Below are 19,791 nucleotides of genomic sequence, written 5' to 3' on the forward strand. Positions count from 1 at the left end.
GTTGGGAGCACCACTGTCGGTTTGTATCTCTCTGCAGCCGCGTCAACGACTGCCGACAGTCCGTGGTGCTCCAGAAGTCGTCGCACTATCCACGTGGATTCGTATCTTGCTGCAAACTACCTCGTTCCGTGTGTGTTGTTGTGTGTGGCGTTTGGGGATCTTACGGGCGCCCATCGGCGAGGTTATTCGCGTCCTAACAATGACTAAAATAAACGAATGTGGATAAGAACGAAAACTGTCGTACACGCATGCACACGAAATGTCCACACAATTACTCTATCGCACAGGCACTCCCACATGCACTAAAACCAATGAGGAGGCAAGATAGCTAATTAAGAAATTAAAACAGAGGGAAAACAAAACACAGAAGAGCTAAAAGGACAGCACAGGGAAATGTGACTGGCTGACAACTTACAAAAAACTTGGGTGAGACAGCCACCCTGTTGACACATTGAAAACATCTCCCCAAAATCTTGTTAAAAACGTGGGACAATTCACAAAACTTTAAAAGCGAACCACATTCGTTCGATCATAGCATAAAATAGACTGTAGATTAGCCGGCAAATCAGCTGCAGTCCGCTGGTCAGCACGGCCGAGCGAACAATGCCTTTCCTCTCTTACGCTAGTAGTCTGGGCCTGATGAGATGCTGTATGACATTGAGAATGGCTGTCCTGGACAAATCGACTCCACTTCCGCATGACAGACGTGTGATCCCGACGGACACAAGTTGCAAAATGGCGGAACGACAAACCTATACCTCCACGTCTACACTCCTGGAAATTGAAATAAGAACACCGTGAATTCATTGTCCCAGGAAGGGAAAACTTTATTGACACATTCCTGGGGTCAGATACATCACATGATCACACTGACAGAACCACAGGCACATAGACACAGGCAACGGAGCATGCACAATGTCGGCACTAGTACAGTGTATATCCACCTTTCGCAGCAATGCAGGCTGCTATTCTCCCATGGAGACGATCGTAGAGATGCTGGATGTAGTCCTGTGGAACGGCTTGCCATGCCATTTCCACCTGGCGCCTCAGCTGGACCAGCGTTCGTGCTGGACGTGCAGACCGCGTGAGACGACGCTTCATCCAGTCCCGAACATGCTCAATGGGGGACAGATCCGGAGATCTTGCTGGCCAGGGCAGCTGACTTACACCTTCTAGAGCATGTTCGGTGGCACGGGATACATGCGGACGTGCATTGTCCTGTTGGAACAGCAAGTTCCCTTGCCGGTCTAGGAATGGTAGAACGATGGGTTCGATGACGGTTTGGATGTACGGTGGACTATTCAGTGTCCCCTCGACGATCACCAGTGGTGTACGGCCAGTGTAGGAGATCGCTCCCCACACCATGATGCCGGGTGTTGGCCCTGTGTGCCTCGGTCGTATGCAGTCCTGATTGTGGCGCTCACCTGCACGGCGCCAAACACGCATACGACCATCATTGGCATCAAGACAGAAGCGACTCTCATCGCTGAAGACGACACGTCTCCATTCGTCCCTCCATTCACGCCTGTCGCGACACCACTGGAGGCGGGCTGCACGATGTTGGGGCGTGAGCGGAAGACGGCCTAACGGTGTGCGGGACCGTAGCCCAGCTTCATGGAGACGGTTGCGAATGGTCCTCGCCGATACCCCAGGAGCAACGGTGTCCCTAATTTGCTGGGAAGTGGCGGTGCGGTCCCCTACGGCACTGCGTAGGATCCTACGGTCTTGGCGTGCATCCGTGCGTCGTTGCGGTCCGGTCGCAGGTCGACGGGCACGTGCACCTTCCGCCGACCACAGGCGACAACATCGATGTACTGTGGAGACCTCACGCCCCACGTGTTGAGCAATTCGGCGGTACGTCCACCCGGCCTCCCGCATGCCCACTATACGCCCTCGCTCAAAGTCCGTCAACTGCACATACGGTTCACGTCCACGCTGTCGCGGCATGCTACCAGTGTTAAAGACTACGATGGAGCTCCGTATGCCACGGCAAACTGGCTGACACTGACGGCGGCGGTGCACAAATGCTGCGCAGCTAGCGCCATTCGACGGCCAACACCGTGGTTCCTGGTGTGTCCGCTGTGCCGTGCGTGTGATCATTGCTTGTACAGCCCTCTCGCAGTGTCCGGAGCAAGTATGATGGGTCTGACACACCGGTGTTAATGTGTTCTTTTTTCCATTTCCAGGAGTGTATATCTGTGAGGTGACCCAAAACTCCGTCAACGTATGAAAACCCACTAATTCACGGAATAACGTAGATGGAAAGGTAAAACTTGATACAATGCCTGGAATGGCATGGAGTTTTATTTAAAGCAAAAATGAGTGCAAAAACTGGCCAACAGATGGCGCTGGAGTGACAAAGTCACGATTTGGTGTGGATTTACTACTTCAATCATGATCGGTCCGTTTTCTGGTGAGTAAATTCGGGGTGCTGCTTTTCAAAGTGCCAGTGAGACGGGTGCGAGGTACGCTGAAATGCCACATAATCGCATCGTCCCTAGCCTGGTTGAGAAACACCTGCTGGAAGCCACGACTTTTACGCAGGATGACGTTGCACCCATATTGCTGCGTGTATGAAAGATCTCTTGCGCACATCGTTTGGTGATGGTCACCTGCTGAGCCATCACTTCCGTTACGCTTGGCCTCACCTGTCCCCAGAGATCAATTGGTGTGATTATTGGTTGCGGGGTTACACAAAGTTGCAAGTCTATGCTACCGTCCGACCTCATTAGGGATGCTAAAAGACAAAGATCCGACGGCAATTTCTCACCATACCTACTGATATGCTGTACAGTGATTTCAGAGCATTGTCCCTCGATTACAGATATTATTGATGAATGACAGGCGACATGTTGAGCATTCGTTAAAGCGACGTCAACTGTGCTAGAAATGTGTTGTTATGTTAATTATTACTTTTGTATCATATGAGGCGCCATCTGTTGGTCGTTTTGTGCACTATGTAAGCGGGATACCTCTGTGTTGGCAGCACTGTGTAGCGCTTTGCATTGGATCTCTGAGTGTGCTTTCTTTGTAAGAGACTCTGTGGCTGGTTGGACTCGTTGGAAGTTAATCGCCAGTAGTGTTGGGCAGTTGAAAGTTGGTCGCCAGCGGTGGTGGAAGTACTGCCGGGGAGTTGGAGGTGATGGATGTTACATGTGAGAAGTTAGCATTGATGGAGGGTAGAGGTCTGAAGTGTTAGCATAGGCTAACGATCTGGAAGTATCCGACTTAGAGATTTAAAATTATTCATGATTCTATATCTTTGTACTGGATGTCAATGACGATTAATATTCGTGTTTGAACTGGATGTCACATTATTAAGGTCAAAAATACATTATTTGTTTATCAACAAAATCTTTACTTTGCTAACCACATGCCTATTAGTAGTTAGTGGCCTTAGTAGTTAGAATCTTTTATTTAGCTGGCAGTATTGACGCTCGCTGTATTGCAGTAGTTTCGCGTAATGAAGATTTTTGTGAGGTAAGTGCTTAATGAGATGCATAGGTTATTGTTAAGATTTCCTTTTAGTCAGGGCCATTCTTCTGAATTAATTATTTGAAGTCAGGTTGTAATTTTTTTGAGCAGTCGGATTGCTTTGCGCTTGAATACTGTGGGTCCGTGTTGACATGATAAGAAAAAGGAAAAGAGAAAGTAGGCTCAGTACGTTCAGGTTTACTCAGCTGTTTCGGAATCAAATAACGTAGAAGTTTCTTCTTGTCAGTCATTCTGCAATTTAAGTACAGACACACACATTTAAATAAAGAAGTTGAAACTTCTTTATTGCAATAAACCCCAAGTCACTTCATGCACATGTGTCAAATTTTACCTCTCTACCTACATGATTCCGTGAAGTATTCAATTTTCAAATGTTAACAGACTTTTTGGTCACTGTGCGTACGCATTTATAGTGCGAAAGTTCCAGTGTGTAACAGATGGTACCACTATCTTTTCTGTTCCATTCCAAAGTGGCACGTGGGAATGACGACTGTCGATAATCCTCCATATAAGCTTTGTTTTCACTGAGGCTCCAACATTATCCATTGGATGATTAATATAAACAGTAAATAGTAACGACCATATAATACTCTCTTGGCTTAATCACAGGTCTTGACCAATACTCAGTAAGCACGTATTTTGTTCATTAGACGATAGTGTGTAACTTAAACGAATCCCTGCCGGAAGTCAAGTAACAAGACATCAACCAGATCGCCTTTGTATACGACATCCAGAATCTCCTGTACGGAGAGAGCGAGCTGCGTTTCACAGGGTCTCTGCAAAGTCCATGTTGCTTTTATAGAGGAGAGTTTCGTTCTCTGAAACCTTTCTTTAAAATCCGAATAATCTGCTATTTCTTCCATAACATCCGTTGAACCTCATACCAATGTCATCCAGTCCAATTGCCTTTCCACTGTTGATCAGTTTTAGCTGATTTTCTATTCTGCGTTCGCTTATCGTAATATCTGCCATTTCGACGTCCGTGAGATGAATCAAAAGAGCAAAATATTGCTGTCTTCTGCTGTGAAACAATTTCGGAAGACCGAAGTAAGTATTTCGACCCTCTGCCATCTTACATGTCGGTCCCATTACGGTCTCTGAGCGAATGAATAGATGATTTCGATTCGCTTACTGACGTTACGTCAGACGAAAACTTCTTAAGATTTTTAATCAGGTCGTGTGGCGAAATTTTACTTTCACATTCACTGGATGTTTCTCATTTTCTCTTCATTCACATTTTGTTTGCCAACTTGGCTATGCCTTCATTTTAATCTCATTAATTTCCTAGAAACTTCCTAACACGGCTATTGAACCAATGCGGGTCTTTCCCATATTTCACAACCTTGGCCGGTACATACTTGCCTAACAAGGCGTAATATAATATACTTTTGAGTTTTCTCTGTAGGTGTTCCGTATCTTCGTCGTCAGAGTTCAATATCTGACGTTAGCTCTGCCACCAGCCTGCTGTTGTCAAATTCTGATAGGTGTTGGTAGACGCACAATATCTATCAAAAGTATACGGATACCTGCAGTTGACTACTAGATGTCACTAGAGGTGGACCCGCCAGTATAAATGGTTCAAATGGATCTGAGCACTATGGGACTTAACTTCTAAGGTCATCAGTCCCCTAGAACTTAGAACTACTTAAACCTAACTAACCTAAGGAATTCACACACATCCATGCCCGAGGCAGGATTCGAACCTGCGACCGTAGTGGCCCCCGCCAGTATAAAAGGAGGTGCAGTGGCAGGAGTTGAACTGGCGCTGTACGCGGATGATACAGCCCTGTTCACTCGCAGCATGAACGCCTCCAACGTGGGTGAGACGTCTTGGGATAACGGGCAACAAAATGGCGGCTGAAATTCAACGCCACGAACAGCCAGGCAGATGTCTTCACCCGAAGACTCCTGCCGCCAGGGCTTACGCCAGTCGAAATCCTGGGAGAACCTATCCCATGGAGTGGGACGGTGAAATACCTAGGGGTCACCCTAGACCGCAGGATCACCTGGAAGCATCACATTCTTGATGTCAAAGTGAGAGCATTAGGACGCCTTCGCGCCCTGTATCCGCTGCTAAACCCGCAGTCGTCATTGCCGCCGCAACACGGCATCACACTGGTCCTCCCACCGTTAGAGTATGCGGCCATGGTCTGGGGGGAAGCCGCAGATGCTCACACTGTGACTCTGAAGCGGATACAGAATCGCGCCCTGAAGATTGCCATGCATCTTCTGAGGCGCTACTCGACGCTCCAACTTCACGAGGACACCGGGATTCTGCCGCTCCGGAGTAGGATCCGCGCCATCGCCAGGAAGTTCTACAAGAAAGCGGGCCACTCCCGCAACCCGCTCATACGAGGACTGGGCTAACAACCACACCACAGTCCAACCACGCGTTGACCTGACCTGCTGAGGGATTAAGACTTACTAGTCTCCCAGCAGAATGTGTTGACTTCTTTTTAACAGGTGCCCACCAGCAAGGACGAATCAAGGAGAAAGGTAGTATCTATTATCTCCCTCTTAGGAACCACAGAAATGACAATTTCTGTCTAAACTGCACGACTTCGAGCCAAGGACAGGCTCGTCTTTTCAGCGTTAGCGTCTGTGTATTCTGAGCAGAGAAGCAGCAATTGCAGAATGGGTCAGCCAAGAGAGCTGAATCACTTCGAACTTGGACTAGTCATTGGATGTCACCCGAGTAAAAAAGCCATCAGTGGCATTTCAACAGTTCTAAAAGCTCAAGTCGAACGTTGGTGAAGTGACTGTGAAGTGGCTATGCAAAGAAACAACCACATCTAAGTCAAGATCAGGCACACCTCATGTGTTGACAGACAGGCATTGTGGACCTTTGCGGATGCTGCTTGTAGAAAATAGCATGAAATGGGCTGAAGGAACCACTCGTCCGTTCTGAAGTGCTACTAGCAATCCAGCTGGCTCAATGGCTGTGCCTAGCGAGTTAAAATGAATAGGGTACAGGTACAATGGCCGATCAGCTCCTCATAAGCCACTCATTTCTGTAGTCAGTGGAAGGTGACGAGGTGGTTCAAAGAGTGACGCCACTAGGCAATGGATTACTCAGAATGAGTTATTTGCAGTGATAAATCACGCTATACCCTGTGGAAATCCGACAGAAGGGTCTGGGCTTGGCAAATGCCTGGATACCGTTACCCGCCAGCACGTATAGTGCCAACAGTGAAGTTGTTTTATGGCACAGGGGTGTTTTCCGTTGTTATGGTACGGTCCCCGTACTGCGCTTAAGAAACAGGAGATCAAATACTTTTTATCAGATATTGTTTGTCCTTCTTGTACAAGGCATTACGCAATCTCCTCACTGTAGTGGATGGTGGATAGGAGGTGCTGTATTAAAACTCGGCGAGAAAATTCCAAATGATTTATTGTTTTTTAGCTACAGTGCCCTCGTTTCTCTTGGTCTGCGTCACAGGGCCCTGCAGTGCTGAGGAAACACCCCAGCGGTCTGTGTAATGCAATGCTGTGTCGAGCTGGCCTTGTACACCAGCGGAGTTGCGATTACGTCAGGATGCGCCGGGTGCCGACTCAGCGGTCTCCGCCCCAATCACCTCAGCACTGTTCACCAGGAGCCGCCGCATGGCCAGCTGACAACTGCAAGATGGTCCGTGCTGTGTTCCTTTGCCGGCGTGGCTTAGGACAAGGCGATGACAAGCGGCCATGATCCACATCCAAATCTGCGACCCTTGACCCAGTTGTCACCGGCATGTGTTGGAAACCAGGATGACTGCCCGCGGGAGTGAGTCGTGGAGTGGCCCGCCGCTGGCTGGCTGGCTACAGACCCTGCGTCAGCCTCAGGGGCTCGAACCAACGACCCGCCATGGACTGGAACGCTGGTGCCCCATCTGCTGCTGTGGGTAGCCGGTGGTGTGACATGCCCTGCTGTCCAAGAGAACTCCCACACTTGAATGAATCTCGTCATAAAGTGGCACCTATTTATACTCAGCTGTGCACCTCTCTGTTGCCAAGCGCGCCGCTTCGTGTCACGTACGCATAACACCCTAAGTTGGCCAGTGGCCCCTTCTGCCTGTGACTTGCGCCATGCAAACTGCTGTGTGTGTGTGTGTGTGTGTGCCTTCTCCGGAAGTTCTACGCTCCTCTGGCTTCTATTTGCCTTCGCAATTGCTGGTATGCGCAACCCACTGCAATCCAGCCCGCACCTGGCTGTAACTTGTGCTCAGAATATTGGACAAAACTAACTTTCCCTATCCCAAACGGTGGTGCCGCTACATCACACACAATCAACATACAAGTGCGATCTCTGAAAGAGAAACGCGCTGTGTAATCTTTCCTTGTGTACAGAATATGGAAGATGTTACTCTTACCCACTTCGTGCGATTGCGCTGAAATGTTCATCATTTGCATACACCATCAAGTAGTATACTTATTGCCAATTGGAGGTTTGTTGCATGCCCTTTTCGTAGTCTTGCTATTTTAACAGCCAGCACTATATTAATGACGTTAAAAGCCCTATAGGTGCACGGCTTCACAGCCAATGAGCGAGGGACTGCTAGTCCTCCGGAACGGAGACAGCCGACAGCAGCTTCGAACATAGCCACTTTGTAATTCGCCTCACTTTTGTAGACAGAATATAGAAGTAAGGTGGTATCGTCGGCCCCCGCGGGTGATTAGGACCCCCTAAATATCTAATAAACAACACGGTGCATTCTGGTGGTGATTGGATCAGTTACCTGTATTGGTTTGCAGTTTCGCCTGTAGAGCACCAGCTGCAGTTGCTAATTTTACCATCGATCAACAAGGTTATCTTCTTTTCAACGCCGACAAAAAGTTTGTAAGACAGACATTTGTAGCAGTTCTTACTATAGTTACGCCTGTGAAGGTACTCATTATGATATTTTCCTTCTATTGCAAATTTATGAAAGATTATGTTTCAGTATTAATATTGTAATTTATGAATAAGGTTTCTGTGCGCAAACTGGATAGTGTTGGATAGAATTGGTCTAAAAAAAGGCAGCAAAACAATTTTCTGTGCCTAGAGCAACCCTTCAAACGCTTTTTCATCTTGACCTGACTTTCGAAGAAGCAATTAGTCGAAAAATAGGTAGGAAGCCAATTCTGTCTGTTGGTTGTGAGACTGATATCTGTGTGTATAACTTTTGTAAATATATAAAAAGTTTTTCAAAATGTTGAAGCCATATGAATCATGATAAACATGATTTTTAAAATAAATTTAAGTACAGGGACGATCTCCTAATAGGGTTCCACATTGTACACTCTTATAATTATGTTTGACTTAATAAAACTGTTTTTCTTTTAAGTTCTTCTTTAATCTCTTGTATTTATCCCATGGGTCTCAAATTAATGAGGCAGTTTTTTTTTTGCCGGCTGTGTAAGGTTCCATAAAACAGATCATATTTTTTGCGCCATGCATCATTCCTGAAAAACTGTATGACAAAGAAGTCAAAGTCGTATCATGGTACATGCATAGCAACTTTTAAGTAGATAGTACAGAAACAGTGGTCCATTATACCATCTCTTCCTCTACTAAATTGTGGAGGAGGAGGAGATTAGTGTTTAACGTCCCGTCGACAACGAGGTCATTAGAGACGGAGCGCAAGCTCGGGTAAGGGAAGGATGAGGAAGGAAATCGGCCGTGCCCTTTCAAAGGAATCATCCCGGCACTTGCCTGAAGTGATTTAGGGAAATCACGGAAAACCTAAATCAGGATGGTTGGAGACGGGATTGAACCGTCGTCCTCCCGAATGCGAGTCCAGTGTGCTAACCACTGCGCCACCTCGCTCGGTGTTACTAAATTGTATTTTTAAAGTAAGTCCATTATCCTGGTTCTCTGACCCGAAGTAATTGTTTAAACAATAGATTCAGTCTTGCAGTGGATTACACTAGTCAACACGATTAACAAAATACAAAGTCGCTGAACTTTAAATAGCTGTGCTCCACCTGAGTAACCTTACTTTATCGGTTTGTAACTTCTAATTTTGTATTATTACATGCTTGTGATCAGTTCATTCGAATGAATCCCAAGTGATATTACCTCTTATTACACCTTGCTTGTTGTAGCTGTATGAAAGTTTATTATATGCAGTGATGTGAATGTCTGAGTGAGACTGTTAATTTTCTTTGGTACTGCAAAATCTTGGTTTCTTTTTAGAGTTGTTGACTGCGTGCTGCATGTTTTTATTGTTACATCTAGTTTGAAATAACAGTTTGCACTAATGTCATTCTAAAGTAGTGTAATAATGTTACTAAATGTGCTTATACACTGAGGTGAAGCATGGGATAGCGATAAACACATATACAGGTGACTATAGCTTACACAAGGTATAAAAGCACAGTGCATTGGTGGAGCTGTCATTTGTTTTCAGCTGATTCATGTGAAAAGGTTTCCGATATGATTGTAGCTGCACGACGGAAGTTAACTTACTTCGAAAACGGAATGGTAGCTAGAGCCAGATGCATGGGACGTTCCATTTCAGACATCGTTAGCGAACTGAATATTCCGAGGTACATAGCGTCAAGAGTGTGCCGAGATACCAAATTTCAGGCATTACCTTTCATCATGGACAACAGTGGCCGACGGCCTTCACTCGACCGACGGCAGCAGTGTTTGCGCAGAGTTGTCGGTGCGAACAGACAAGCAACAATTCATGGAATTACCGCAAAAATAAATGTGGGACCTATGACGAAGGTATCCGTTAGGACAGTGCGACGAAATTTGCCGTTAATGTTCTATGGCGGCAAACGACCAAAGCGACTTCCTTTGCTAACAGCACAACATCTCCTTCAATGTCTCTTGTGGGCTCGTGACTATGTTGGTTGGACCATAGATGACTGGAAAACCGTGGCCTGGCCAGAGGAGTCCCGATTTAAATTGGTAAGAGCTGATGGCAGGCCTCGAGTATGTCGCAGACCTCACAAACCCATGGATCCAAGTTGTCAATAAGGCAAGGTGGTGGTAGTTCCATAATGGTATGGGCTGTGTTTACATGGAATGGTCTGGGTCCTTTAGTTCAGCTGAACCGATCATTAGCTGGAAATGGTTATGTTCGGTTACTTGGAGTCCGTTTGCAGCCATTTGTGGGCTTCATGTTACTAAATAACGATGAGCCATGTCACCAGGCCACAACTGTTCACGATTCGTTTGAAAACATTTTGGACAATTCGATCGAGTGGTTTGGCCACCGAGATCTCCCGACATGAATACCATCGAACATTTATAGGACATAATCTAGAGGTCAGTTCATCCACAAACTCCTGCACCGGCAACACTTTCGCAATTATGGTCTGCTATAGCGGCAACATGGTTCAGGATTTCTGCCAGGGACTTTCAACGACTTGTTGAGTCTATGCTATATTCAGTTGTTGCACTATGCCGGTCAAAAGGAGGTACGTCACGATATTAGGAGGTATCCCGTGACTTTAGTCACCTCAGCGTAAGTGCGAAACGCTGAAAAATTTGGGGGGAGGGGGAGGGGGAGGGGAGGAGGAAATCTTAATAGTTTTCAACTTTATTCTATGTTCTCTATGAATGCAGTTTATCAGCGACTTGTTCCACTTAAAATGCAATGGCTTTTATTTTGGATTAATAGACCTATCCAAGACCGACACATACACGCTTTCCTCTGCTATGCAGTTGTACTTGATTTAGACACGAGTGTGCTGGTAAAAATTCGTTCAAATGTTTGTGAATTTCTAAGGGGCCAAACTGCTGAGGTCATCGGTCCCTAGTCTTACACGCTACTTAAACTAATTTATGCTAAGAACAACACAAACACCCATGCCCGAGGGAGGACTCGAACCTCCGGAGGAAAGGGGCCGAGCAATCCGTGACATGCCGCCTCAAACCGCGCGACCACAACGTGCGGCTAACACATCGTGTTACACCGGAAATTTGTATGATGAGTTGTACATGTTAGGTATTAATGCGCAGCGCCACGCAGTTAAGTAGAGAAAGACCTTTACGTTACAAACTGATGATAGAGGCGAACTGAAATATCAACTTATAAAATCTGAAGTGGTACTGATCACGTACATAAAGGTCACTTTCAACATGGCTGAAACGTTGCTCACTATAATGATATGACGACATAATCATATACCTGCAAACGTTTTTTTCAAGATGACAACGGCTGTGGAAGCCCATGCTTGCACAGGATGTGTGTGTTTCGTTGGCGTATAGAGGGACATGGCGTCTGACAAGATCTCCTGCTGGAAGGAGGTGGCATGGGTCCTGGAGGCAGGTTGCTGGAAGTTTAGAGAACGATATCAGATATGGCAGGCATGCCAATTGGTGTGGAAATAGCCTTAGATAAATTTAGAACAGAAGCTGGGACTGGGTGTTTGAGGATGAGACTGTGGGTAGGGAACAGTGAGCATAAAGGCCAGGTAATCTCCTTCAGTTCAGCTGAGGCTTCTATAATAATGAAGTTAAGAGAGGCTAAGAAGAGTTTTCAAGAATAATTGATGTAAGAATAGGTATGCATTAGGCTGGAGACTGTATCACTTTCGAGGGACTCACTAAACGTAAGGCACTGTTGGTTTTCTGGAGAGGGCTGGCTACAGATCCTTAGGTCATGGCAATAAGTATGTGGCAAAGGTTTGGTGTAGACGGATGAAGAAGTTATTCTAGATGGGGTGATCAGGTTGGATGCGTAGTGCACAGTGGAACTATTAATCGTTAAGATTTCAAAATAAGCAGTAGTGGTGAGTTGCCCAGTAAGCATTGTAGGGGTTGTACCCAAATGAGCGTGTTGGTGGCCAGTAACAACTCCACCTTGGGGTATTATAAATGGTTGTCAGTATTTCGTAAGTCATAGTTATTGAAGTTTGGATGCTGTAACAGGATTGTAGGAAGATTTCATTGAGGATGAATGTATGGCCTTGATGGAGGGAGAGTATATGCATAAACGACTGTTTGTTTGCTGGGAGGGAACGGTTGATGTGGAACAAATGTTGTGCTGTGAAAGCTTTCACGATGTGGTTGTCTTCCTTGCTGGTAAATATTACGGATTATATGGCCGTCGGATTGTACGGCCGTGGTACATAAAATTTTTCGCTCGTGACGTTTCGTACAGACCCGAGTTGAACACCTCTTGGTTCCGCTGAGCCTTGCTGCCACAGAAATCGGAAGATTCACCAGCAGCTAATAATATTGTAGTATGAAGAAATCGTTTTACCTTGGATGAGGACTGGAAGGGATTTAAATTGAAGTGTCGTAACAGCTGAAAACGAAACGCACTTGATTTCCAGGGACAACTGGATTGTGAGATGAGATGGAATATGGATCGACATGCAAGAGGAGTATGTTGATGGGTGTGTGGTTTTTGAAGTGCGTGGATATTTTGTAAAGGGATATGTAGGGATCGGTGGGATTATTTATAAGTCAGATAGGCGCGGTTCATTCTGGTTTTATACGTGGGGACTCCGATTTGTAGTTATAGGAATAGACCACCTGGATTGCAGGTAGGAGGGGAGGCCAAGCTAGGACGCTGCTTCAAGGATTCACTGTGAGGACAGATGGATCGGTTTTTTACATTCCATGGTGAGAAGGCCAGCGTAAAGTTCAGTGATGAGTGAAAGAGCGGAAAGACCCAAACGCGAAGGCGATGAAAAAAGTGACCGAAGCTGAAAGAAATAAAGAAAAAGGAAGGATGAAAAATAAAAGCGGAAACAGAGTGATTATAGAATAAATGGTCTATAACAGAGAAAGGGTGGAGGAAGAGAAAGTGGAGACAAAAAAGGGGAAAGAAGAAAGAAGAAAGGGAGGCATATTTATATATACGGTTCTTCCCAAAACAGACGTCACGCCGTTGCCTTAATCGAGCTGGAAACAACAAGCAACACTAAAATCTGGGTGGCCAGATGGGGGTTTTAACTCCGCTCCTCCCAATCGCGGTCCAGAAAGAGGAAGAAGAAAAAGCAGAAAGAGAGCTATTTTGGGACTGTTTGAGGAGAGACGGTGAAAATAAGACAAAAGCGAAGAGCAAGTGCGAGCAGCAGCAGGGAGGAGAATTAATATCAACAGAAAGTGAGTGGTATTTGACCTCCGACTATAGAGACTGCAGCTAACGAAAAGACAATTTCAGGTCTAGAGTTATGCGAAGGAAAAAATGGTTATGTGCTAACAAACGATCGCAATCCGTTCCCAGTCAACAGGAATTGCGATTAACGTAGGAGAGGCTTCTCAGAATGAACAACGAAACCAAGAAAAAATTGTGTAAGTGAACTCTGCACTAACATAGCTGACTTCAGTTTGATGTAGAATTAAGGAACACGTACTACGAACACGTGTTATAACCTGTTTTGAGGCAGGATATCTCCTCTGAAGGAATCAACGCTGATTTAGAAAAGAGCAGCGATCTCATGAAACTCAATCCACTCTGTTCGTCTATGGCAGTTATTCCAAACATCTCTTAGACCATTACCCCTGAGTGTAACCAGATATTAGCTAGTACCCCCGTCCTCCCTCCATCCCCTCCCCCACATTATTACCAAATCTAGCACCTAACTAAACTGTAGAATGAAAGACTTTTCTTCGAATACTTTTATTTTTAAAATGATCACACATTTGTTACAAAACACGCTTCCCTTGCATTACTCCTCTCCATTGTGACACTTGCTTGACCTGCACACTGCAACCCTAATTAAAATCAAACAAGTTCAGATGTGTGCACTATACTTACTGTTGTAAATCACTTCATTGCTTCACTCCTTACTTCTGAACTGGCAGAAACTGGACGACTTCAGCCTGTTAATTATTTGTGCATAACCACTCTAATAACAATAATAATAAAACTGTATACAACATTGAAGTAGCCCCTATGTAGTTCCTGCTGCGTCGTACTGTCAATAAATTCGTTTATCTGTTTCGATGCGAATAATGAAGCCATTTCTGGACTACTGCAGGAACTATCTACAACTTGGAGAAGACATTTTCTTTAAATATTTAGCATTTGTTACGTATATGCCTCACTTTTATCTCAGCGATGAACGGGACAAAGCACAACATATGTGTGTAGTGGGTGGACTATTGAGGAACCTGTAATCTTTACTTCACTAATGCTACTGATGGAGAAAAAGTAATTACTGATAACTTATATCATCAATATAGAGTCTTAAAAAGTTTTGAAAATGTTTGTACGTTTATGTGTGTGTGTGTATTGAACTGCGGACCTAGAAACGACGGGGAGGCTTCATCCCGTCGTAGCCCTCAGTGGTTCACAGCCCCACAACAGGCCACAGCAGTCCACCCACCTCACCGCCGCCCCACACCGAACCCATGGTTATTGTGCGGTTCGGCCCTCAGTGGATCCCCCCGGGAATGTCTCATACTAGACGAGTGTAATCCCAAATGTTTGCGTGGTAGAGTAATTATGGTGTTCGCGTACGTGGAGAAAGTGTTTGCGCAGCAATCGCCGACATAATGTAACTGAGGCGGAATAAGGGGAACCAGCCCACATTCGCCGAGGCAGATGGAAAACCGCCGGCGGATTCGTGCCGGGGACCGGCACGCCTTCCCGATCGGGAAGCAGTGTGTTAGACCGCACGGCTAGCCAGACGGGCAAATTTTGATAATAGTAATGTTCTTTTGCCCGCATCTCGTGGTCGTGCGGTAGCGTTCTCGCTTCCCACGCCCGGGTTCCCGGGTTCGATTCCCGGCGGGGTCAGGGATTTTCTCTACCTCGTGATGGCTGGGTGTTGTGTGCTGTCCTTAAGTTAGTTAGGTTTAAGTAGTTCTAAGTTCTAGGGGACTGATGACCATAGATGTTAAGTCCCATAGTGCTCAGAGCCATTTGAGCCATTTTTTTTGAGTAATGTTCTTTTGAAAATAATTTAGTTTCGCAACTGAAGCAGAATCGGATCGTTTAGCTTTTACCCCTCAAAAAATTTCATTTTACCCCTGAGGGGGTAATTACCCTCAGATAGGGAACCCGGTCTATGGAAAGCAGTGGTAGCCAGGTTGGTTCATTGTTCCTTGGCTCACGGATCCGTTTTGTTGTCTTTCGTTAATATTCCTACCGTCGTCTAGTTAACGAAATATTACCTCATGGAGTCCGGTCCAGCTTTGTGACTGGATTCAGGACTGCCCATAGATAGTCATTCTTAATGGGCAGAAACTGATGCTTGTGAAAGTACCACAACGGAATGTAATTGGACCTTTACTATTCGGGATACATGTACCTGGAATATTGAATAAACTCGGAAACTCCGTGAAGCAGTTCGCGGATTATCCTGTTGTACACAGGACAGCCACAACTACAGAAAAGTGTAGGAAAATGCAGGGAGACTTGCAAAGGCTCAAAGCTTGGTGCATGGACTGGTAGTGGACCTCCTAACAAGCAAAAGTAGGGTATTGTGCGTAAATGGGCAGTTTGATCGATTAGGCGATTGACGATCAAACATTGGAAGTAATCACACCCTAAAATATCTGGGAGTATGCGTCTGGAGCGCCCTAAAGTCTAACAACCACGAAACGAAGTTGTAGCAAGTACTGAAAAGGGAATGAGATTCATTGGAAAGATCTTTAGAAAACGGAATGCGCCTAAGAAGTGATAATACTTAACATACAAAATTGTTAAGGCTTTCGTGGCCACTTGTTGACAAACTGCCTATTTGCTTCTGTCTCGGGTTCTTCGGCCGACGTTCGTCTGATTATTTTTCTGACGTTTCGCCAGAACGAGTGGCTGGCATTGTCAAAGCTTCACCCTCCATTGCCGGTGGTGAAGTGGAGCTGAACTCGCGGCCGCAGACTATATGTACCTGGCGCGCCAACGTCCGAGGGCTTCTCCGCGGTCATTTTTGGTGCGGTTCTCCTCTTGCTACCTGCGACGGTCGTTCGCTGCAGTACGGGAAGCCAGGATCCGTTTAGCTTAAGGCTTTCCTCTTTCTTGTTGAAACTGTTCGCGTGTTTTTGTATTTCTACAGCTTCTCTGGGCACGCGCTTGTGATAGTGCTTCTCTACAGCCAGAACTTCCGTGTCGGCGAATTTTATTACGTGGTCGGAACAGAAAGGAATCTTATGAGTCACACCTGGTAATGGAATTGTTTATAATAAATTAAACGATCTTGTTGCCTAAGCTCTTTGAAAGTTTCTGCTATGAAATGCTCGTTTACCGATGACGAGTTTATAGTCACCTATGTCTCCATTACAAATATACCTTCGTCCATGTATGCTAACAACACGTCTCAAAAAAAAATTAGATGTATTTCGTTAAGGCATCCCGAGCATACAGGCGCAACTGTTTTTTATGTGTTAATCGTCAAACTCACCAAAACGGTTGAGCAGGTTCCATAGCACGCAGAAACGGTTAGAGAGTGTATCTCATTGGGCCACAGTTCGTTGCTTTTCTCTGAATGATGTCCTTCACTTCATCTAACACTATATAAAACTCCTTTCCAGACATCCTGTAAATTTTCTAGAGATCTTATTCTTCTGGCTTTCCCAGTGGTTTGTTGGCACCTTGAGGCGTTGGGTGTTCTGCCTGATATCAGTTCATGCACAATGTTTCAACAACGTGACTCGTTGTCATCATCAGGTGCTCCCTGTTAGTCGAGTCTTCGCTTCCAGTCCTCCTTCTATCTGGCACGGTTACCATGCCGTGCAACAATACTCGAGAAGAGAACGGCCAAGCGTAATGTAGACATGCATCTTCTAAGTGTTCTATCAATAAAAAGATGTGTTTGGTTTGCCCTCCGCACAACATTTTCTATGTGATGGTTTCAGTTTACGTTATTTGTGATTGTAATCCCAGGTGTTTTTCCGAATCGACGATCTTTAAATTTTTGTGATTTATCGTGTAACCGAAATTTAACGGATTTCTTTTAGTAATCAATGGGCGACATCACACTTTTCATTGTGTAGGTTCAATTTCCACTTTTCGCACAATGTTGACGTCTTTTCTAATTTTGCATATGGTTTTGATCTTCTTATGACTTTAGTAAACGTAAATGACAGTATAATCTGCAAACAATCTAAGGGGGCTGCTCAGATTGTCTCCCACATCGTTTACAAAGACTGGGCACAGCAGAGGGCCAGTAACATTTCCTTACGGAACGCCGGATATCACTCCCGTTTCACTAGACGACTTCCGGTCGATTACTAAGAACTGTGACATTTCTGACAGGAAATCTCGGATTCAGTCGCACAAGTGAGACGATACAAAGTTTCTTTAGAAGCTGCTTATGAAGAACGATGTCAAAACCCTGCTGGAAATCTATAAATATGAAACCAACTTAGAAGCCCTGTCGATGGTACTCATTAGTTTGTATGCAATAAAGGGCCCATTACGTTGGATAAGAACGATGTTTTCTTAATGCGTGCTGGTTATGTGTCGACAGATAGTGTTTTTTTCTAGAGGTATGTCGTAACGTTTGAACGCAGTTGCTCCAAAATAGTACTGCAAATCGATGTCAATGATATGGTTACGATGCTAAGTACCATTTGGTATGTACGTTCGCTGTGGTTTGCAGAATATGTATGTTGGACGTAAATAGACATAAAGTGTGTCGGATTTTAAGGAAATGCCACAGAAATCTGTACACCTGTTTCACCTATTTTTAGCGGCACGTACTGTAAGACAGTTGATTAGTCGCTAATGGGCCGCGAGGAGACAGCGCTGACAAACGACCCCTTGAGACGGAGGTCGCTATCAGCAACGTCGGTAGTCGGCAGGAAGTGTGCGAGCTATCGGCGGGACTAAGCGGCCCTTGTCACAGCGCGAGTAGGGGCTCATTAGCTCCCACCCACACGTTTAGCAATTAGCTATCGTCGCCCGTAATGCGCCAGCTATTCGCGACGTCACCCAGGGGTATCATACACTCGCCCGATTTGTTGCCGGTAAACACGTTACTCACCCATCACAATATTACAACAGCGCATTTATTGGTGTTTCAAATTGGAAAAGATAAGAAACAGAGCGAAGAAATGTGCAAACTCATTGCAAGACCTAACCTAAAAGAATAAAAAATATTTAACGAAAACCTTGTTACTGTACAAATGAATGAGACAAAACTTTTGTTAGTAAACCTACCTATATCGGCATGGGCATGCTCGATCTATCTAATGAACTAATGTACGATTTTCGCTGTAGAATATGTAGAATAAGGAAACCTAAATATGGAGAAAATACTGAAATTACATGTATGGATACCGATCCATTCATAAACATATAAAAACTGAAGATTTCTAAGAAGACGTGATACTGATGACTGATTCCTTTTATACAAGTGACTATCCAACACATTATATATATGATATTCGACAACTAAACAGGAAGGTCTTGTTGTTGTTCTTGTGGTCTTCAGTCCTGAGACTGGTTTGATGCAGCTCTCCATGCTACTCTATCCTGTGCAAGCTTTTTCATCTCCCAGTACCTACTGCAACCTACATCCTTCTGAATCTGCTTAGTGTATTCATCTCTTGGTCTCCCTCTACGATTTTTACCCTCCACGCTGCCCTCCAATACTAAATTGGTGATCCCTTGATGCCTCAGAACATGTCCCACCAACCGATCCCTTCTTCTGGTCAAGTTGTGCCACAAACTTCTCTCCTCCCCAATCCTATTCAATACCTCCTCATTAGTTATGTGATCTACCCATCTAATCTTCAGCATTCTTCTGTAGCACCACATTTCGAAAGCTTCTATTCTCTTCTTGTCTAAACTATTTATCGTCCATGTTTCACTTCCATACATGGCTACACTCCATACGAATACTTTCAGAAATGACTTCCTGACACTTAAATCAATACTGGATGTTAACAAATTTCTCTTCTTCAGAAACGCTTTCCTTGCCATTGCCAGCCTACATTTTATATCCTCTCTACTTCGACCATCATCAGTTATTTTGCTCCCCAAATAGCAAAACTCCTTTACTACTTTAAGTGTCTCATTTCCTAATCTAATTCCCTCAGCATCACCGGACTTAATTAGACTACATTCCATTATCCTTGTTTTGCTTTTGTTGATGTTCATCTTATATCCTCCTTTCAAGACACTGTCCATTCCATTCAACTGCTCTTCCAAGTCCTTTGCTGTCTCTGACAGAATTACAATGTCATCGGCGAACCTCAAAGTTTTTATTTCTTCTCCATGAATTTTAATACCTACCCCGAATTTTTCTTTTGTTTCCTTTACTGCTTGCTCAATATACAGATTGAACAACATCGGGGAGAGGCTACAACCCTGTCTTACTCCCTTTCCAACCACTGCTTCCCTTTCATGTCCCTCGACTCTTATAACTGCCATCTGGTTTCTGTACAAACTGTAAATAGCCTTTCGCTCCCTGTATTTTACC

At 45.0% G+C, this 19,791-nt stretch overlaps 1 protein-coding gene across 1 annotated transcript in view; it reads right to left on the bottom strand.

Moving 5' to 3' along the window:
- LOC124619797 (pancreatic lipase-related protein 2-like) overlaps window positions 1–19,791 on the bottom strand; it is a 200,383-nt gene that overhangs the window by 149,823 nt on the left and 30,769 nt on the right. The gene's annotated exons all lie outside the window — the stretch shown is intronic.

This window comes from Schistocerca americana, chromosome 6 (genome assembly GCF_021461395.2).
Source record: "Schistocerca americana isolate TAMUIC-IGC-003095 chromosome 6, iqSchAmer2.1, whole genome shotgun sequence".
NCBI lineage: Eukaryota > Metazoa > Arthropoda > Insecta > Orthoptera > Acrididae > Schistocerca > Schistocerca americana.